General features: G+C 42.1%; 26 non-coding genes across 26 annotated transcripts; 14 read left to right on the top strand and 12 right to left on the bottom strand.

The window, feature by feature from the left end:
- Window positions 1-92: 92 nt before the first annotated feature.
- trnal-cag (transfer RNA leucine (anticodon CAG)) lies at window positions 93-175 on the top strand. The gene has a single exon. It is a non-coding gene; the product is annotated as a tRNA-Leu (tRNA).
- Window positions 176-841: 666 nt separating this feature from the next.
- Window positions 842-915, bottom strand: trnam-cau (transfer RNA methionine (anticodon CAU)). Its single transcript has one exon. It is a non-coding gene; the product is annotated as a tRNA-Met (tRNA).
- Window positions 916-1,010: 95 nt separating this feature from the next.
- Window positions 1,011-1,093, top strand: trnal-cag (transfer RNA leucine (anticodon CAG)). The gene has a single exon. It is a non-coding gene; the product is annotated as a tRNA-Leu (tRNA).
- Window positions 1,094-1,759: 666 nt separating this feature from the next.
- trnam-cau (transfer RNA methionine (anticodon CAU)) lies at window positions 1,760-1,833 on the bottom strand. The gene has a single exon. It is a non-coding gene; the product is annotated as a tRNA-Met (tRNA).
- An 827-nt stretch (window positions 1,834-2,660) lies between these two features.
- trnam-cau (transfer RNA methionine (anticodon CAU)) lies at window positions 2,661-2,734 on the bottom strand. Its single transcript has one exon. It is a non-coding gene; the product is annotated as a tRNA-Met (tRNA).
- A 95-nt stretch (window positions 2,735-2,829) lies between these two features.
- trnal-cag (transfer RNA leucine (anticodon CAG)) lies at window positions 2,830-2,912 on the top strand. Its single transcript has one exon. It is a non-coding gene; the product is annotated as a tRNA-Leu (tRNA).
- A 666-nt stretch (window positions 2,913-3,578) lies between these two features.
- On the bottom strand, window positions 3,579-3,652 carry trnam-cau (transfer RNA methionine (anticodon CAU)). Its single transcript has one exon. It is a non-coding gene; the product is annotated as a tRNA-Met (tRNA).
- A 95-nt stretch (window positions 3,653-3,747) lies between these two features.
- On the top strand, window positions 3,748-3,830 carry trnal-cag (transfer RNA leucine (anticodon CAG)). Its single transcript has one exon. It is a non-coding gene; the product is annotated as a tRNA-Leu (tRNA).
- An 835-nt stretch (window positions 3,831-4,665) lies between these two features.
- Window positions 4,666-4,748, top strand: trnal-cag (transfer RNA leucine (anticodon CAG)). The gene has a single exon. It is a non-coding gene; the product is annotated as a tRNA-Leu (tRNA).
- Window positions 4,749-5,414: 666 nt separating this feature from the next.
- Window positions 5,415-5,488, bottom strand: trnam-cau (transfer RNA methionine (anticodon CAU)). Its single transcript has one exon. It is a non-coding gene; the product is annotated as a tRNA-Met (tRNA).
- Window positions 5,489-5,583: 95 nt separating this feature from the next.
- On the top strand, window positions 5,584-5,666 carry trnal-cag (transfer RNA leucine (anticodon CAG)). The gene has a single exon. It is a non-coding gene; the product is annotated as a tRNA-Leu (tRNA).
- Window positions 5,667-6,501: 835 nt separating this feature from the next.
- trnal-cag (transfer RNA leucine (anticodon CAG)) lies at window positions 6,502-6,584 on the top strand. Its single transcript has one exon. It is a non-coding gene; the product is annotated as a tRNA-Leu (tRNA).
- Window positions 6,585-7,250: 666 nt separating this feature from the next.
- Window positions 7,251-7,324, bottom strand: trnam-cau (transfer RNA methionine (anticodon CAU)). Its single transcript has one exon. It is a non-coding gene; the product is annotated as a tRNA-Met (tRNA).
- Window positions 7,325-7,419: 95 nt separating this feature from the next.
- On the top strand, window positions 7,420-7,502 carry trnal-cag (transfer RNA leucine (anticodon CAG)). Its single transcript has one exon. It is a non-coding gene; the product is annotated as a tRNA-Leu (tRNA).
- Window positions 7,503-8,168: 666 nt separating this feature from the next.
- trnam-cau (transfer RNA methionine (anticodon CAU)) lies at window positions 8,169-8,242 on the bottom strand. The gene has a single exon. It is a non-coding gene; the product is annotated as a tRNA-Met (tRNA).
- Window positions 8,243-8,337: 95 nt separating this feature from the next.
- trnal-cag (transfer RNA leucine (anticodon CAG)) lies at window positions 8,338-8,420 on the top strand. The gene has a single exon. It is a non-coding gene; the product is annotated as a tRNA-Leu (tRNA).
- Window positions 8,421-9,086: 666 nt separating this feature from the next.
- On the bottom strand, window positions 9,087-9,160 carry trnam-cau (transfer RNA methionine (anticodon CAU)). Its single transcript has one exon. It is a non-coding gene; the product is annotated as a tRNA-Met (tRNA).
- Window positions 9,161-9,975: 815 nt separating this feature from the next.
- On the bottom strand, window positions 9,976-10,049 carry trnam-cau (transfer RNA methionine (anticodon CAU)). Its single transcript has one exon. It is a non-coding gene; the product is annotated as a tRNA-Met (tRNA).
- Window positions 10,050-10,144: 95 nt separating this feature from the next.
- trnal-cag (transfer RNA leucine (anticodon CAG)) lies at window positions 10,145-10,227 on the top strand. The gene has a single exon. It is a non-coding gene; the product is annotated as a tRNA-Leu (tRNA).
- A 666-nt stretch (window positions 10,228-10,893) lies between these two features.
- On the bottom strand, window positions 10,894-10,967 carry trnam-cau (transfer RNA methionine (anticodon CAU)). Its single transcript has one exon. It is a non-coding gene; the product is annotated as a tRNA-Met (tRNA).
- Window positions 10,968-11,062: 95 nt separating this feature from the next.
- trnal-cag (transfer RNA leucine (anticodon CAG)) lies at window positions 11,063-11,145 on the top strand. The gene has a single exon. It is a non-coding gene; the product is annotated as a tRNA-Leu (tRNA).
- Window positions 11,146-11,811: 666 nt separating this feature from the next.
- Window positions 11,812-11,885, bottom strand: trnam-cau (transfer RNA methionine (anticodon CAU)). The gene has a single exon. It is a non-coding gene; the product is annotated as a tRNA-Met (tRNA).
- A 95-nt stretch (window positions 11,886-11,980) lies between these two features.
- trnal-cag (transfer RNA leucine (anticodon CAG)) lies at window positions 11,981-12,063 on the top strand. Its single transcript has one exon. It is a non-coding gene; the product is annotated as a tRNA-Leu (tRNA).
- Window positions 12,064-12,898: 835 nt separating this feature from the next.
- On the top strand, window positions 12,899-12,981 carry trnal-cag (transfer RNA leucine (anticodon CAG)). Its single transcript has one exon. It is a non-coding gene; the product is annotated as a tRNA-Leu (tRNA).
- Window positions 12,982-13,647: 666 nt separating this feature from the next.
- trnam-cau (transfer RNA methionine (anticodon CAU)) lies at window positions 13,648-13,721 on the bottom strand. Its single transcript has one exon. It is a non-coding gene; the product is annotated as a tRNA-Met (tRNA).
- Window positions 13,722-13,816: 95 nt separating this feature from the next.
- Window positions 13,817-13,899, top strand: trnal-cag (transfer RNA leucine (anticodon CAG)). The gene has a single exon. It is a non-coding gene; the product is annotated as a tRNA-Leu (tRNA).
- The last annotated feature ends 175 nt before the right edge of the window (window positions 13,900-14,074 follow it).

Below are 14,074 nucleotides of genomic sequence, written 5' to 3' on the forward strand. Positions count from 1 at the left end.
TGCTCTGACTCGGGTAAGCGGTGAAGCCCTAGATTCTAGATCATCTGCCATTCCGTGTAGGTTCAAAAATGCTGCTCACCACTGGCCGTCATGTCAGGATGTCCGAGCGGTCTAAGGCGCTGCGTTCAGGTCGCAGTCTCCCCTGGAGGCGTGGGTTCGAATCCCACTTCTGACAAACCTAACCTTTGGCTGCGGGCCCAAGCTAGAGTCTTTAACCCTCTGGCAAGTTTATCAAGAAATGCAGTAATGTTGACAAAGCACTGCAAATCAGTTCATGCTAGAATAAACCAAACATTAAAGTAACACTGACCTGCAGTACATGACCTTTAAAGTAACACTTTAGTGCAATGTATGGGATTCTATGGCACTTGGAATTTCAAGTCATGACATTTCAGAAAAAATGGACATGTTGATTGAATCGGATTCAACTGAATTTCACGAAATAACATGTTGTGATGTTTACCGGAAGAAGATGCAGTAGAATTTCATGGCAAGGATTCTTGGAAATTTCTTGGAATGAAATGTCATGGGTTTGGGGGCATGGGGTGGAGTGTCATGACACAAGATTCAAGGAATGTCATGTAAAAAATTACATTAGCATTAACAAGACATGCCATTAGAATGAAAGAATGATATAAGCCTTAACAAAACATTGTAACAACACTGACACATATGACATGAATATGAGAGTAATACTATTACTGCATTTGTTCAACATTAGTCTTAAAAAAACACTGGATTTCAATTACAGTGCATATGAAGAAATGGACAAAGGCATAAAAGGGAATACAGAAAGCAGCTCCTTTATTTACACGGTCCCGTGTATCAAAAAGCACCATTCTGCCCCGTGTGAGGCTCGAACTCACGACCTTCAGATTATGAGACTGACGCGCTGCCTAACTGCGCCAACGAGGCATGTGCTCTGACTCGGGTAAGCGGTGAAGCTCTAGATTCTAGATCATCTGCCATTCCGTGTACGTGCAAAAATGCTGCTCACCACTGGCCGTCATGTCAGGATGGCCGAGCGGTCTAAGGCGCTGCGTTCAGGTCGCAGTCTCCCCTGGAGGCGTGGGTTCGAATCCCACTTCTGACAAACCTAACCTTTGGCTGCGGGCCCAAGCTAGAGTCTTTAACCCTCTGGCAAGTTTATCAAGAAATGCAGTAATGTTGACAAAGCACTGCAAATCAGTTCATGCTAGAATAAACCAAACATTAAAGTAACACTGACCTGCAGTACATGACCTTTAAAGTAACACTTTAGTACAATGTATGGGATTCTATGGCACTTGGAATTTCAAGTCATGACATTTCAGAAAAAATGGACATGTTGATTGAATCGGATTCAACTGAATTTCACGAAATAACATGTTGTGATGTTTACCGGAAGAAGATGCAGTAGAATTTCATGGCAAGGATTCTTGGAAATTTCTTGGAATGAAATGTCATGGGTTTGGGGGCATGGGGTGGAGTGTCATGACACAAGATTCAAGGAATGTCATGTAAAAAATTACATTAGCATTAACAAGACATGCCATTAGAATGAAAGAATGATATAAGCCTTAACAAAACATTGTAACAACACTGACACATATGACATGAATATGAGAGTAATACTATTACTGCATTTGTTCAACATTAGTCTTAAAAAAACACTGGATTTCAATTACAGTGCATATGAAGAAATGGACAAAGGCATAAAAGGGAATACAGAAAGCAGCTCCTTTATTTACACGGTCCCGTGTATCAAAAAGCACCATTCTGCCCCGTGTGAGGCTCGAACTCACGACCTTCAGATTATGAGACTGACGCGCTGCCTAACTGCGGCAACGAGGCATGTGCTCTGACTCGGGTAAGCGGTGAAGCCCTAGATTCTAGATCATCTGCCATTCCGTGTAGGTGCAAAAATGCTGCTCACCACTGGCCGTCATGTCAGGATGGCCGAGTTCAGGTCGCAGTCTCCCCTGGAGGCGAGGGTTCGAATCCCACTTCTGACAAACCTAACCTTTGGCTGCGGGCCCAAGCTAGAGTCTTTAACCCTCTGGCAAGTTTATCAAGAAATGCAGTAATGTTGACAAAGCACTGCAAATCAGTTCATGCTAGAATAAACCAAACATTAAAGTAACACTGACCTGCAGTACATGACCTTTAAAGTAACACTTTAGTGCAATGGATGGGATTCTATGGCACTTGGAATTTCAAGTCATGACATTTCAGAAAAAATGGACATGTTGATTGAATCGGATTCAACTGAATTTCACGAAATAACATTTTGTGATGTTTACCGGAAGAAGATGCAGTAGAATTTCATGGCAAGGATTCTTGGAAATTTCTTGGAATGAAATGTCATGGGTTTGGGGGCATGGGGTGGAGTGTCATGACACAAGATTCAAGGAATGTCATGTAAAAAATTACATTAGCATTAACAAGACATGCCATTAGAATGAAAGAATGATATAAGCCTTAACAAAACATTGTAACAACACTGACACATATGACATGAATATGAGAGTAATACTATTACTGCATTTGTTCAACATTAGTCTTAAAAAAACACTGGATTTCAATTACAGTGCATATGAAGAAATGGACAAAGGCATAAAAGGGAATACAGAAAGCAGCTCTTTTATTTACACGGTCCCGTGTATCAAAAGGCACCATTCTGCCCCGTGTGAGGCTCGAACTCACGACCTTCAGATTATGAGACTGACGCGCTGCCTAACTGCGCCAACGAGGCATGTGCTCTGACTCGGGTAAGCGGTGAAGCCCTAGATTCTAGATCATCTGCCATTCCGTGTAGGTGCAAAAATGCTGCTCACAACTGGCCGTCATGTCAGGATGGCCGAGCGGTCTAAGGCGCTGCGTTCAGGTCGCAGTCTCCCCTGGAGGCGTGGGTTCGAATCCCACTTCTGACAAACCTAACCTTTGGCTGCGGGCCCAAGCTAGAGTCTTTAACCCTCTGGCAAGTTTATCAAGAAATGCAGTAATGTTGACAAAGCACTGCAAATCAGTTCATGCTAGAATAAACCAAACATTAAAGTAACACTGACCTGCAGTACATGACCTTTAAAGTAACACTTTAGTACAATGTATGGGATTCTATGGCACTTGGAATTTCAAGTCATGACATTTCAGAAAAAATGGACATGTTGATTGAATCGGATTCAACTGAATTTCACGAAATAACATGTTGTGATGTTTACCGGAAGAAGATGCAGTAGAATTTCATGGCAAGGATTCTTGGAAATTTCTTGGAATGAAATGTCATGGGTTTGGGGGCATGGGGTGGAGTGTCATGACACAAGATTCAAGGAATGTCATGTAAAAAATTACATTAGCATTAACAAGACATGCCATTAGAATGAAAGAATGATATAAGCCTTAACAAAACATTGTAACAACACTGACACATATGACATGAATATGAGAGTAATACTATTACTGCATTTGTTCAACATTAGTCTTAAAAAAACACTGGATTTCAATTACAGTGCATATGAAGAAATGGACAAAGGCATAAAAGGGAATACAGAAAGCAGCTCCTTTATTTACACGGTCCCGTGTATCAAAAAGCACCATTCTGCCCCGTGTGAGGCTCGAACTCACGACCTTCAGATTATGAGACTGACGCGCTGCCTAACTGCGGCAACGAGGCATGTGCTCTGATTCGGGTAAGCGGTGAAGCCCTAGATTCTAGATCATCTGCCATTCCGTGTAGGTGCAAAAATGCTGCTCACCACTGGCCGTCATGTCAGGATGTCCGAGCGGTCTAAGGCGCTGCGTTCAGGTCGCAGTCTCCCCTGGAGGCGTGGGTTCGAATCCCACTTCTGACAAACCTAACCTTTGGCTGCGGGCCCAAGCTAGAGTCTTTAACCCTCTGGCAAGTTTATCAAGAAATGCAGTAATGTTGACAAAGCACTGCAAATCAGTTCATGCTAGAATAAACCAAACATTAAAGTAACACTGACCTGCAGTACATGACCTTTAAAGTAACACTTTAGTGCAATGTATGGGATTCTATGGCACTTGGAATTTCAAGTCATGACATTTCAGAAAAAATGGACATGTTGATTGAATCGATTTCAACTGAATTTCACGAAATAACATGTTGTGATGTTTACCGGAAGAAGATGCAGTAGAATTTCATGGCAAGGATTCTTGGAAATTTCTTGGAATGAAATGTCATGGGTTTGGGGGCATGGGGTGGAGTGTCATGACACAAGATTCAAGGAATGTCATGTAAAAAATTACATTAGCATTAACAAGACATGCCATTAGAATGAAAGAATGATATAAGCCTTAACAAAACATTGTAACAACACTGACACATATGACATGAATATGAGAGTAATACTATTACTGCATTTGTTCAACATTAGTCTTAAAAAAACACTGGATTTCAATTACAGTGCATATGAAGAAATGGACAAAGGCATAAAAGGGAATACAGAAAGCAGCTCCTTTATTTACACGGTCCCGTGTATCAAAAAGCACCATTCTGCCCCGTGTGAGGCTCGAACTCAAAACCTTCAGATTATGAGACTGACGCGCTGCCTAACTGCGCCAACAAGGCATGTGCTCTGACTCGGGTAAGCGGTGAAGCTCTAGATTCTAGATCATCTGCCATTCCGTGTACGTGCAAAAATGCTGCTCACCACTGGCCGTCATGTCAGGATGGCCGAGCGGTCTAAGGCGCTGCGTTCAGGTCGCAGTCTCCCCTGGAGGCGTGGGTTCGAATCCCACTTCTGACAAACCTAACCTTTGGCTGCGGGCCCAAGCTAGAGTCTTTAACCCTCTGGCAAGTTTATCAAGAAATGCAGTAATGTTGACAAAGCACTGCAAATCAGTTCATGCTAGAATAAACCAAACATTAAAGTAACACTGACCTGCAGTACATGACCTTTAAAGTAACACTTTAGTGCAATGTATGGGATTATATGGCACTTGGAATTTCAAGTCATGACATTTCAGAAAAAATGGACATGTTGATTGAATCGGATTCAACTGAATTTCACGAAATAACATGTTGTGATGTTTACCGGAAGAAGATGCAGTAGAATTTCATGGCAAGGATTCTTGGAAATTTCTTGGAATGAAATGTCATGGGTTTGGGGGCATGGGGTGGAGTGTCATGACACAAGATTCAAGGAATGTCATGTAAAAAATTACATTAGCATTAACAAGACATGCCATTAGAATGAAAGAATGATATAAGCCTTAACAAAACATTGTAACAACACTGACACATATGACATGAATATGAGAGTAATACTATTACTGCATTTGTTCAACATTAGTCTTAAAAAAACACTGGATTTCAATTACAGTGCATATGAAGAAATGGACAAAGGCATAAAAGGGAATACAGAAAGCAGCTCCTTTATTTACACGGTCCCGTGTATCAAAAAGCACCATTCTGCCCCGTGTGAGGCTCGAACTCTCGACCTTCAGATTATGAGACTGACGCGCTGCCTAACTGCGCCAACGAGGCATGTGCTCTGACTCGGGTAAGCGGTGAAGCTCTAGATTCTAGATCATCTGCCATTCCGTGTAGGGGCAAAAATGCTGCTCACCACTGGCCGTCATGTCAGGATGGCCGAGCGGTCTAAGGCGCTGCGTTCAGGTCGCAGTCTCCCCTGGAGGCGTGGGTTCGAATCCCACTTCTGACAAACCTAACCTTTGGCTGCGGGCCCAAGCTAGAGTCTTTAACCCTCTGGCAAGTTTATCAAGAAATGCAGTAATGTTGACAAAGCACTGCAAATCAGTTCATGCTAGAATAAACCAAACATTAAAGTAACACTGACCTGCAGTACATGACCTTTAAAGTAACACTTTAGTGCAATGTATGGGATTCTATGGCACTTGGAATTTCAAGTCATGACATTTCAGAAAAAATGGACATGTTGATTGAATCGGATTCAACTGAATTTCACGAAATAACATGTTGTGATGTTTACCGGAAGAAGATGCAGTAGAATTTCATGGCAAGGATTCTTGGAAATTTCTTGGAATGAAATGTCATGGGTTTGGGGGCATGGGGTGGAGTGTCATGACACAAGATTCAAGGAATGTCATGTAAAAAATTACATTAGCATTAACAAGACATGCCATTAGAATGAAAGAATGATATAAGCCTTAACAAAACATTGTAACAACACTGACACATATGACATGAATATGAGAGTAATACTATTACTGCATTTGTTCAACATTAGTCTTAAAAAAACACTGGATTTCAATTACAGTGCATATGAAGAAATGGACAAAGGCATAAAAGGGAATACAGAAAGCAGCTCCTTTATTTACACGGTCCCGTGTATCAAAAAGCACCATTCTGCCCCGTGTGAGGCTCGAACTCTCGACCTTCAGATTATGAGACTGACGCGCTGCTTAACTGCGCCAACGAGGCATGTGCTCTGACTCGGGTAAGCGGTGAAGCTCTAGATTCTAGATCATCTGCCATTCCGTGTAGGGGCAAAAATGCTGCTCACCACTGGCCGTCATGTCAGGATGGCCGAGCGGTCTAAGGCGCTGCGTTCAGGTTGCAGTCTCCCCTGGAGGCGTGGGTTCGAATCTCACTTCTGACAAACCTAACCTTTGGCTGCGGGCCCAAGCTAGAGTCTTTAACCCTCTGGCAAGTTTATCAAGAAATGCAGTAATGTTGACAAAGCACTGCAAATCAGTTCATGCTAGAATAAACCAAACATTAAAGTAACACTGACCTGCAGTACATGACCTTTAAAGTAACACTTTAGTGCAATGTATGGGATTCTATGGCACTTGGAATTTCAAGTCATGACATTTCAGAAAAAATGGACATGTTGATTGAATCGGATTCAACTGAATTTCACGAAATAACATGTTGTGATGTTTACCGGAAGAAGATGCAGTAGAATTTCATGGCAAGGATTCTTGGAAATTTCTTGGAATGAAATGTCATGGGTTTGGGGGCATGGGGTGGAGTGTCATGACACAAGATTCAAGGAATGTCATGTAAAAAATTACATTAGCATTAACAAGACATGCCATTAGAATGAAAGAATGATATAAGCCTTAACAAAACATTGTAACAACACTGACACATATGACATGAATATGAGAGTAATACTATTACTGCATTTGTTCAACATTAGTCTTAAAAAAACACTGGATTTCAATTACAGTGCATATGAAGAAATGGACAAAGGCATAAAAGGGAATACAGAAAGCAGCTCCTTTATTTACACGGTCCCGTGTATCAAAAAGCACCATTCTGCCCCGTGTGAGGCTCGAACTCACGACCTTCAGATTATGAGACTGACGCGCTGCCTAACTGCGTCAACGAGGCATGTGCTCTGACTCGGGTAAGCGGTGAAGCCCTAGATTCTAGATCATCTGCCATTCCGTGTAGGTGCAAAAATGCTGCTCACAACTGGCCGTCTTGTCAGGATGGCCGAGCGGTCTAAGGCGCTGCGTTCAGGTCGCAGTCTCCCCTGGAGGCGTGGGTTCGAATCTCACTTCTGACAAACCTAACCTTTGGCTGCGGGCCCAAGCTAGAGTCTTTAACCCTCTGGCAAGTTTATCAAGAAATGCAGTAATGTTGACAAAGCACTGCAAATCAGTTCATGCTAGAATAAACCAAACATTAAAGTAACACTGACCTGCAGTACATGACCTTTAAAGTAACACTTTAGTGCAATGTATGGGATTCTATGGCACTTGGAATTTCAAGTCATGACATTTCAGAAAAAATGGACATGTTGATTGAATCGGATTCAACTGAATTTCACGAAATAACATGTTGTGATGTTTACCGGAAGAAGATGCAGTAGAATTTCATGGCAAGGATTCTTGGAAATTTCTTGGAATGAAATGTCATGGGTTTGGGGGCATGGGGTGGAGTGTCATGACACAAGATTCAAGGAATGTCATGTAAAAAATTACATTAGCATTAACAAGACATGCCATTAGAATGAAAGAATGATATAAGCCTTAACAAAACATTGTAACAACACTGACACATATGACATGAATATGAGAGTAATACTATTACTGCATTTGTTCAACATTAGTCTTAAAAAAACACTGGATTTCAATTACAGTGCATATGAAGAAATGGACAAAGGCATAAAAGGGAATACAGAAAGCAGCTCCTTTATTTACACGGTCCCGTGTATCAAAAAGCACCATTCTGCCCCGTGTGAGGCTCGAACTCACGACCTTAAGATTATGAGACTGACGCGCTGCCTAACTGCGCCAACGAGGCATGTGCTCTGACTCGGGTAAGCGGTGAAGCCCTAGATTCTAGATCATCTGCCATTCCGTGTAGGTGCAAAAATGCTGCTCACAACTGGCCGTCATGTCAGGATGGCCGAGCGGTCTAAGGCGCTGCGTTCAGGTCGCAGTCTCCCCTGGAGGCGTGGGTTCGAATCTCACTTCTGACAAACCTAACCTTTGGCTGCGGGCCCAAGCTAGAGTCTTTAACCCTCTGGCAAGTTTATCAAGAAATGCAGTAATGTTGACAAAGCACTGCAAATCAGTTCATGCTAGAATAAACCAAACATTAAAGTAACACTGACCTGCAGTACATGACCTTTAAAGTAACACTTTAGTGCAATGTATGGGATTCTATGGCACTTGGAATTTCAAGTCATGACATTTCAGAAAAAATGGACATGTTGATTGAATCGGATTCAACTGAATTTCACGAAATAACATGTTGTGATGTTTACCGGAAGAAGATGCAGTAGAATTTCATGGCAAGGATTCTTGGAAATTTCTTGGAATGAAATGTCATGGGTTTGGGGGCATGGGGTGGAGTGTCATGACACAAGATTCAAGGAATGTCATGTAAAAAATTACATTAGCATTAACAAGACATGCCATTAGAATGAAAGAATGATATAAGCCTTAACAAAACATTGTAACAACACTGACACATATGACATGAATATGAGAGTAATACTATTACTGCATTTGTTCAACATTAGTCTTAAAAAAACACTGGATTTCAATTACAGTGCATATGAAGAAATGGACAAAGGCATAAAAGGGAATACAGAAAGCAGCTCCTTTATTTACACGGTCCCGTGTATCAAAAAGCACCATTCTGCCCCGTGTGAGGCTCGAACTCACGACCTTCAGATTATGAGACTGACGCGCTGCCTAACTGCGCCAACGAGGCATGTTCTCTGACTCGGGTAAGCGGTGAAGCCCTAGATTCAAAAATGCTGCTCACCACTGGCTGTCATGTCAGGATGGCCGAGCGGTCTAAGGCGCTGCGTTCAGGTCGCAGTCTCCCCTGGAGGCGTGGGTTCGAATCCACTTCTGACAAACCTAACCTTTGGCTGCGGGCCCAAGCTAGAGTCTTTAACCCTCTGGCAAGTTTATCAAGAAATGCAGTAATGTTGACAAAGCACTGCAAATCAGTTCATGCTAGAATAAACCAAACATTAAAGTAACACTGACCTGCAGTACATGACCTTTAAAGTAACACTTTAGTGCAATGTATGGGATTCTATGGCACTTGGAATTTCAAGTCATGACATTTCAGAAAAAATGGACATGTTGATTGAATCGGATTCAACTGAATTTCACGAAATAACATGTTGTGATGTTTACCGGAAGAAGATGCAGTAGAATTTCATGGCAAGGATTCTTGGAAATTTCTTGGAATGAAATGTCATGGGTTTGGGGGCATGGGGTGGAGTGTCATGACACAAGATTCAAGGAATGTCATGTAAAAAATTACATTAGCATTAACAAGACATGCCATTAGAATGAAAGAATGATATAAGCCTTAACAAAACATTGTAACAACACTGACACATATGACATGAATATGAGAGTGATACTATTACTGCATTTGTTCAACATTAGTCTTAAAAAAACACTGGATTTCAATTACAGTGCATATGAAGAAATGGACAAAGGCATAAAAGGGAATACAGAAAGCAGCTCCTTTATTTACACGGTCCCGTGTATCAAAAAGCACCATTCTGCCCCGTGTGAGGCTCGAACTCTCGACCTTCAGATTATGAGACTGACGCGCTGCCTAACTGCGCCAACGAGGCATGTGCTCTGACTCGGGTAAGCGGTGAAGCTCTAGATTCTAGATCATCTGCCATTCCGTGTACGTCCAAAAATGCTGCTCACCACTGGCCGTCATGTCAGGATGGCCGAGCGGTCTAAGGCGCTGCGTTCAGGTCGCAGTCTCCCCTGGAGGCGTGGGTTCGAATCCCACTTCTGACAAACCTAACCTTTGGCTGTGGGCCCAAGCTAGAGTCTTTAACCCTCTGGCAAGTTTATCAAGAAATGCAGTAATGTTGACAAAGCACTGCAAATCAGTTCATGCTAGAATAAACCAAACATTAAAGTAACACTGACCTGCAGTACATGACCTTTAAAGTAACACTTTAGTACAATGTATGGGATTCTATGGCACTTGGAATTTCAAGTCATGACATTTCAGAAAAAATGGACATGTTGATTGAATCGGATTCAAATGAATTTCACGAAATAACATGTTGTGATGTTTACCGGAAGAAGATGCAGTAGAATTTCATGGCAAGGATTCTTGGAAATTTCTTGGAATGAAATGTCATGGGTTTGGGGGCATGGGGTGGAGTGTCATGACACAAGATTCAAGGAATGTCATGTAAAAAATTACATTAGCATTAACAAGACATGCCATTAGAATGAAAGAATGATATAAGCCTTAACAAAACATTGTAACAACACTGACACATATGACATGAATATGAGAGTAATACTATTACTGCATTTGTTCAACATTAGTCTTAAAAAAACACTGGATTTCAATTACAGTGCATATGAAGAAATGGACAAAGGCATAAAAGGGAATACAGAAAGCAGCTCCTTTATTTACACGGTCCCGTGTATCAAAAAGCACCATTCTGCCCCGTGTGAGGCTCAAACTCACGACCTTCAGATTATGAGACTGACGCGCTGCCTAACTGCGCCAACGAGGCATGTGCTCTGACTCGGGTAAGCGGTGAAGCCCTAGATTCTAGATCATCTGCCATTCCGTGTAGGTTCAAAAATGCTGCTCACCACTGGCTGTCATGTCAGGATGTCCGAGCGGTCTAAGGCGCTGCGTTCAGGTCGCAGTCTCCCCTGGAGGCGTGGGTTCGAATCCCACTTCTGACAAACCTAACCTTTGGCTGCGGGCCCAAGCTAGAGTCTTTAACCCTCTGGCAAGTTTATCAAGAAATGCAGTAATGTTGACAAAGCACTGCAAATCAGTTCATGCTAGAATTAACCAAACATTAAAGTAACACTGACCTGCAGTACATGACCTTTAAAGTAACACTTTAGTGCAATGTATGGGATTCTATGGCACTTGGAATTTCAAGTCATGACATTTCAGAAAAAATGGACATGTTGATTGAATCGGATTCAACTGAATTTCACGAAATAACATGTTGTGATGTTTACCGGAAGAAGATGCAGTAGAATTTCATGGCAAGGATTCTTGGAAATTTCTTGGAATGAAATGTCATGGGTTTGGGGGCATGGGGTGGAGTGTCATGACACAAGATTCAAGGAATGTCATGTAAAAAATTACATTAGCATTAACAAGACATGCCATTAGAATGAAAGAATGATATAAGCCTTAACAAAACATTGTAACAACACTGACACATATGACATGAATATGAGAGTAATACTATTACTGCATTTGTTCAACATTAGTCTTAAAAAAACACTGGATTTCAATTACAGTGCATATGAAGAAATGGACAAAGGCATAAAAGGGAATACAGAAAGCAGCTCCTTTATTTACACGGTCCCGTGTATCAAAAAGCTCCATTCTGCCCCGTGTGAGGCTCGAACTCACGACCTTCAGATTATGAGACTGACGCGCTGCCTAACTGCGCCAACAAGGCATGTGCTCTGACTCGGGTAAGCGGTGAAGCTCTAGATTCTAGATCATCTGCCATTCCGTGTACGTGCAAAAATGCTGCTCACCACTGGCCGTCATGTCAGGATGGCCGAGCGGTCTAAGGCGCTGCGTTCAGGTCGCAGTCTCCCCTGGAGGCGTGGGTTCGAATCCCACTTCTGACAAACCTAACCTTTGGCTGCGGGCCCAAGCTAGAGTCTTTCACCCTCTGGCAAGTTTATCAAGAAATGCAGTAATGTTGACAAAGCACTGCAAATCAGTTCATGCTAGAATAAACCAAACATTAAAGTAACACTGACCTGCAGTACATGACCTTTAAAGTAACACTTTAGTGCAATGTATGGGATTCTATGGCACTTGGAATTTCAAGTCATGACATTTCAGAAAAAATGGACATGTTGATTGAATCGATTTCAACTGAATTTCACGAAATAACATGTTGTGATGTTTACCGGAAGAAGATGCAGTAGAATTTCATGGCAAGGATTCTTGGAAATTTCTTGGAATGAAATGTCATGGGTTTGGGGGCATGGGGTGGAGTGTCATGACACAAGATTCAAGGAATGTCATGTAAAAAATTACATTAGCATTAACAAGACATGCCATTAGAATGAAAGAATGATATAAGCCTTAACAAAACATTGTAACAACACTGACACATATGACATGAATATGAGAGTAATACTATTACTGCATTTGTTCAACATTAGTCTTAAAAAAACACTGGATTTCAATTACAGTGCATATGAAGAAATGGACAAAGGCATAAAAGGGAATACAGAAAGCAGCTCCTTTATTTACACGGTCCCGTGTATCAAAAAGCACCATTCTGCCCCGTGTGAGGCTCGAACTCAAAACCTTCAGATTATGAGACTGACGCGCTGCCTAACTGCGCCAACAAGGCATGTGCTCTGACTCGGGTAAGCGGTGAAGCTCTAGATTCTAGATCATCTGCCATTCCGTGTACGTGCAAAAATGCTGCTCACCACTGGCCGTCATGTCAGGATGGCCGAGCGGTCTAAGGCGCTGCGTTCAGGTCGCAGTCTCCCCTGGAGGCGTGGGTTCGAATCCCACTTCTGACAAACCTAACCTTTGGCTGCGGGCCCAAGCTAGAGTCTTTAACCCTCTGGCAAGTTTATCAAGAAATGCAGTAATGTTGACAAAGCACTGCAAATCAGTTCATGCTAGAATAAACCAAACATTAAAGTAACACTGACCTGCAGTACATGACCTTTAAAGTAACACTTTAGTGCAATGTATGGGATTATATGGCACTTGGAATTTCAAGTCATGACATTTCAGAAAAAATGGACATGTTGATTGAATCGGATTCAACTGAATTTCACGAAATAACATGTTGTGATGTTTACCGGAAGAAGATGCAGTAGAATTTCATGGCAAGGATTCTTGGAAATTTCTTGGAATGAAATGTCATGGGTTTGGGGGCATGGGGTGGAGTGTCATGACACAAGATTCAAGGAATGTCATGTAAAAAATTACATTAGCATTAACAAGACATGCCATTAGAATGAAAGAATGATATAAGCCTTAACAAAACATTGTAACAACACTGACACATATGACATGAATATGAGAGTAATACTATTACTGCATTTGTTCAACATTAGTCTTAAAAAAACACTGGATTTCAATTACAGTGCATATGAAGAAATGGACAAAGGCATAAAAGGGAATACAGAAAGCAGCTCCTTTATTTACACGGTCCCGTGTATCAAAAAGCACCATTCTGCCCCGTGTGAGGCTCGAACTCTCGACCTTCAGATTATGAGACTGACGCGCTGCCTAACTGCGCCAACGAGGCATGTGCTCTGACTCGGGTAAGCGGTGAAGCTCTAGATTCTAGATCATCTGCCATTCCGTGTAGGGGCAAAAATGCTGCTCACCACTGGCCGTCATGTCAGGATGGCCGAGCGGTCTAAGGCGCTGCGTTCAGGTCGCAGTCTCCCCTGGAGGCGTGGGTTCGAATCCCACTTCTGACAAACCTAACCTTTGGCTGCGGGCCCAAGCTAGAGTCTTTAACCCTCTGGCAAGTTTATCAAGAAATGCAGTAATGTTGACAAAGCACTGCAAATCAGTTCATGCTAGAATAAACCAAACATTAAAGTAACACTGACCTGCAGTACATGACCTTTAAAGTAACACTTTAGTGCAATG

The sequence above is a fragment of the Siphateles boraxobius genome, unplaced genomic scaffold, assembly GCF_051911475.1.
Source record: "Siphateles boraxobius isolate OS27281-9 unplaced genomic scaffold, OSU_SipBor_1 6, whole genome shotgun sequence".
NCBI classification, from domain to species: domain Eukaryota; kingdom Metazoa; phylum Chordata; class Actinopteri; order Cypriniformes; family Leuciscidae; genus Siphateles; species Siphateles boraxobius.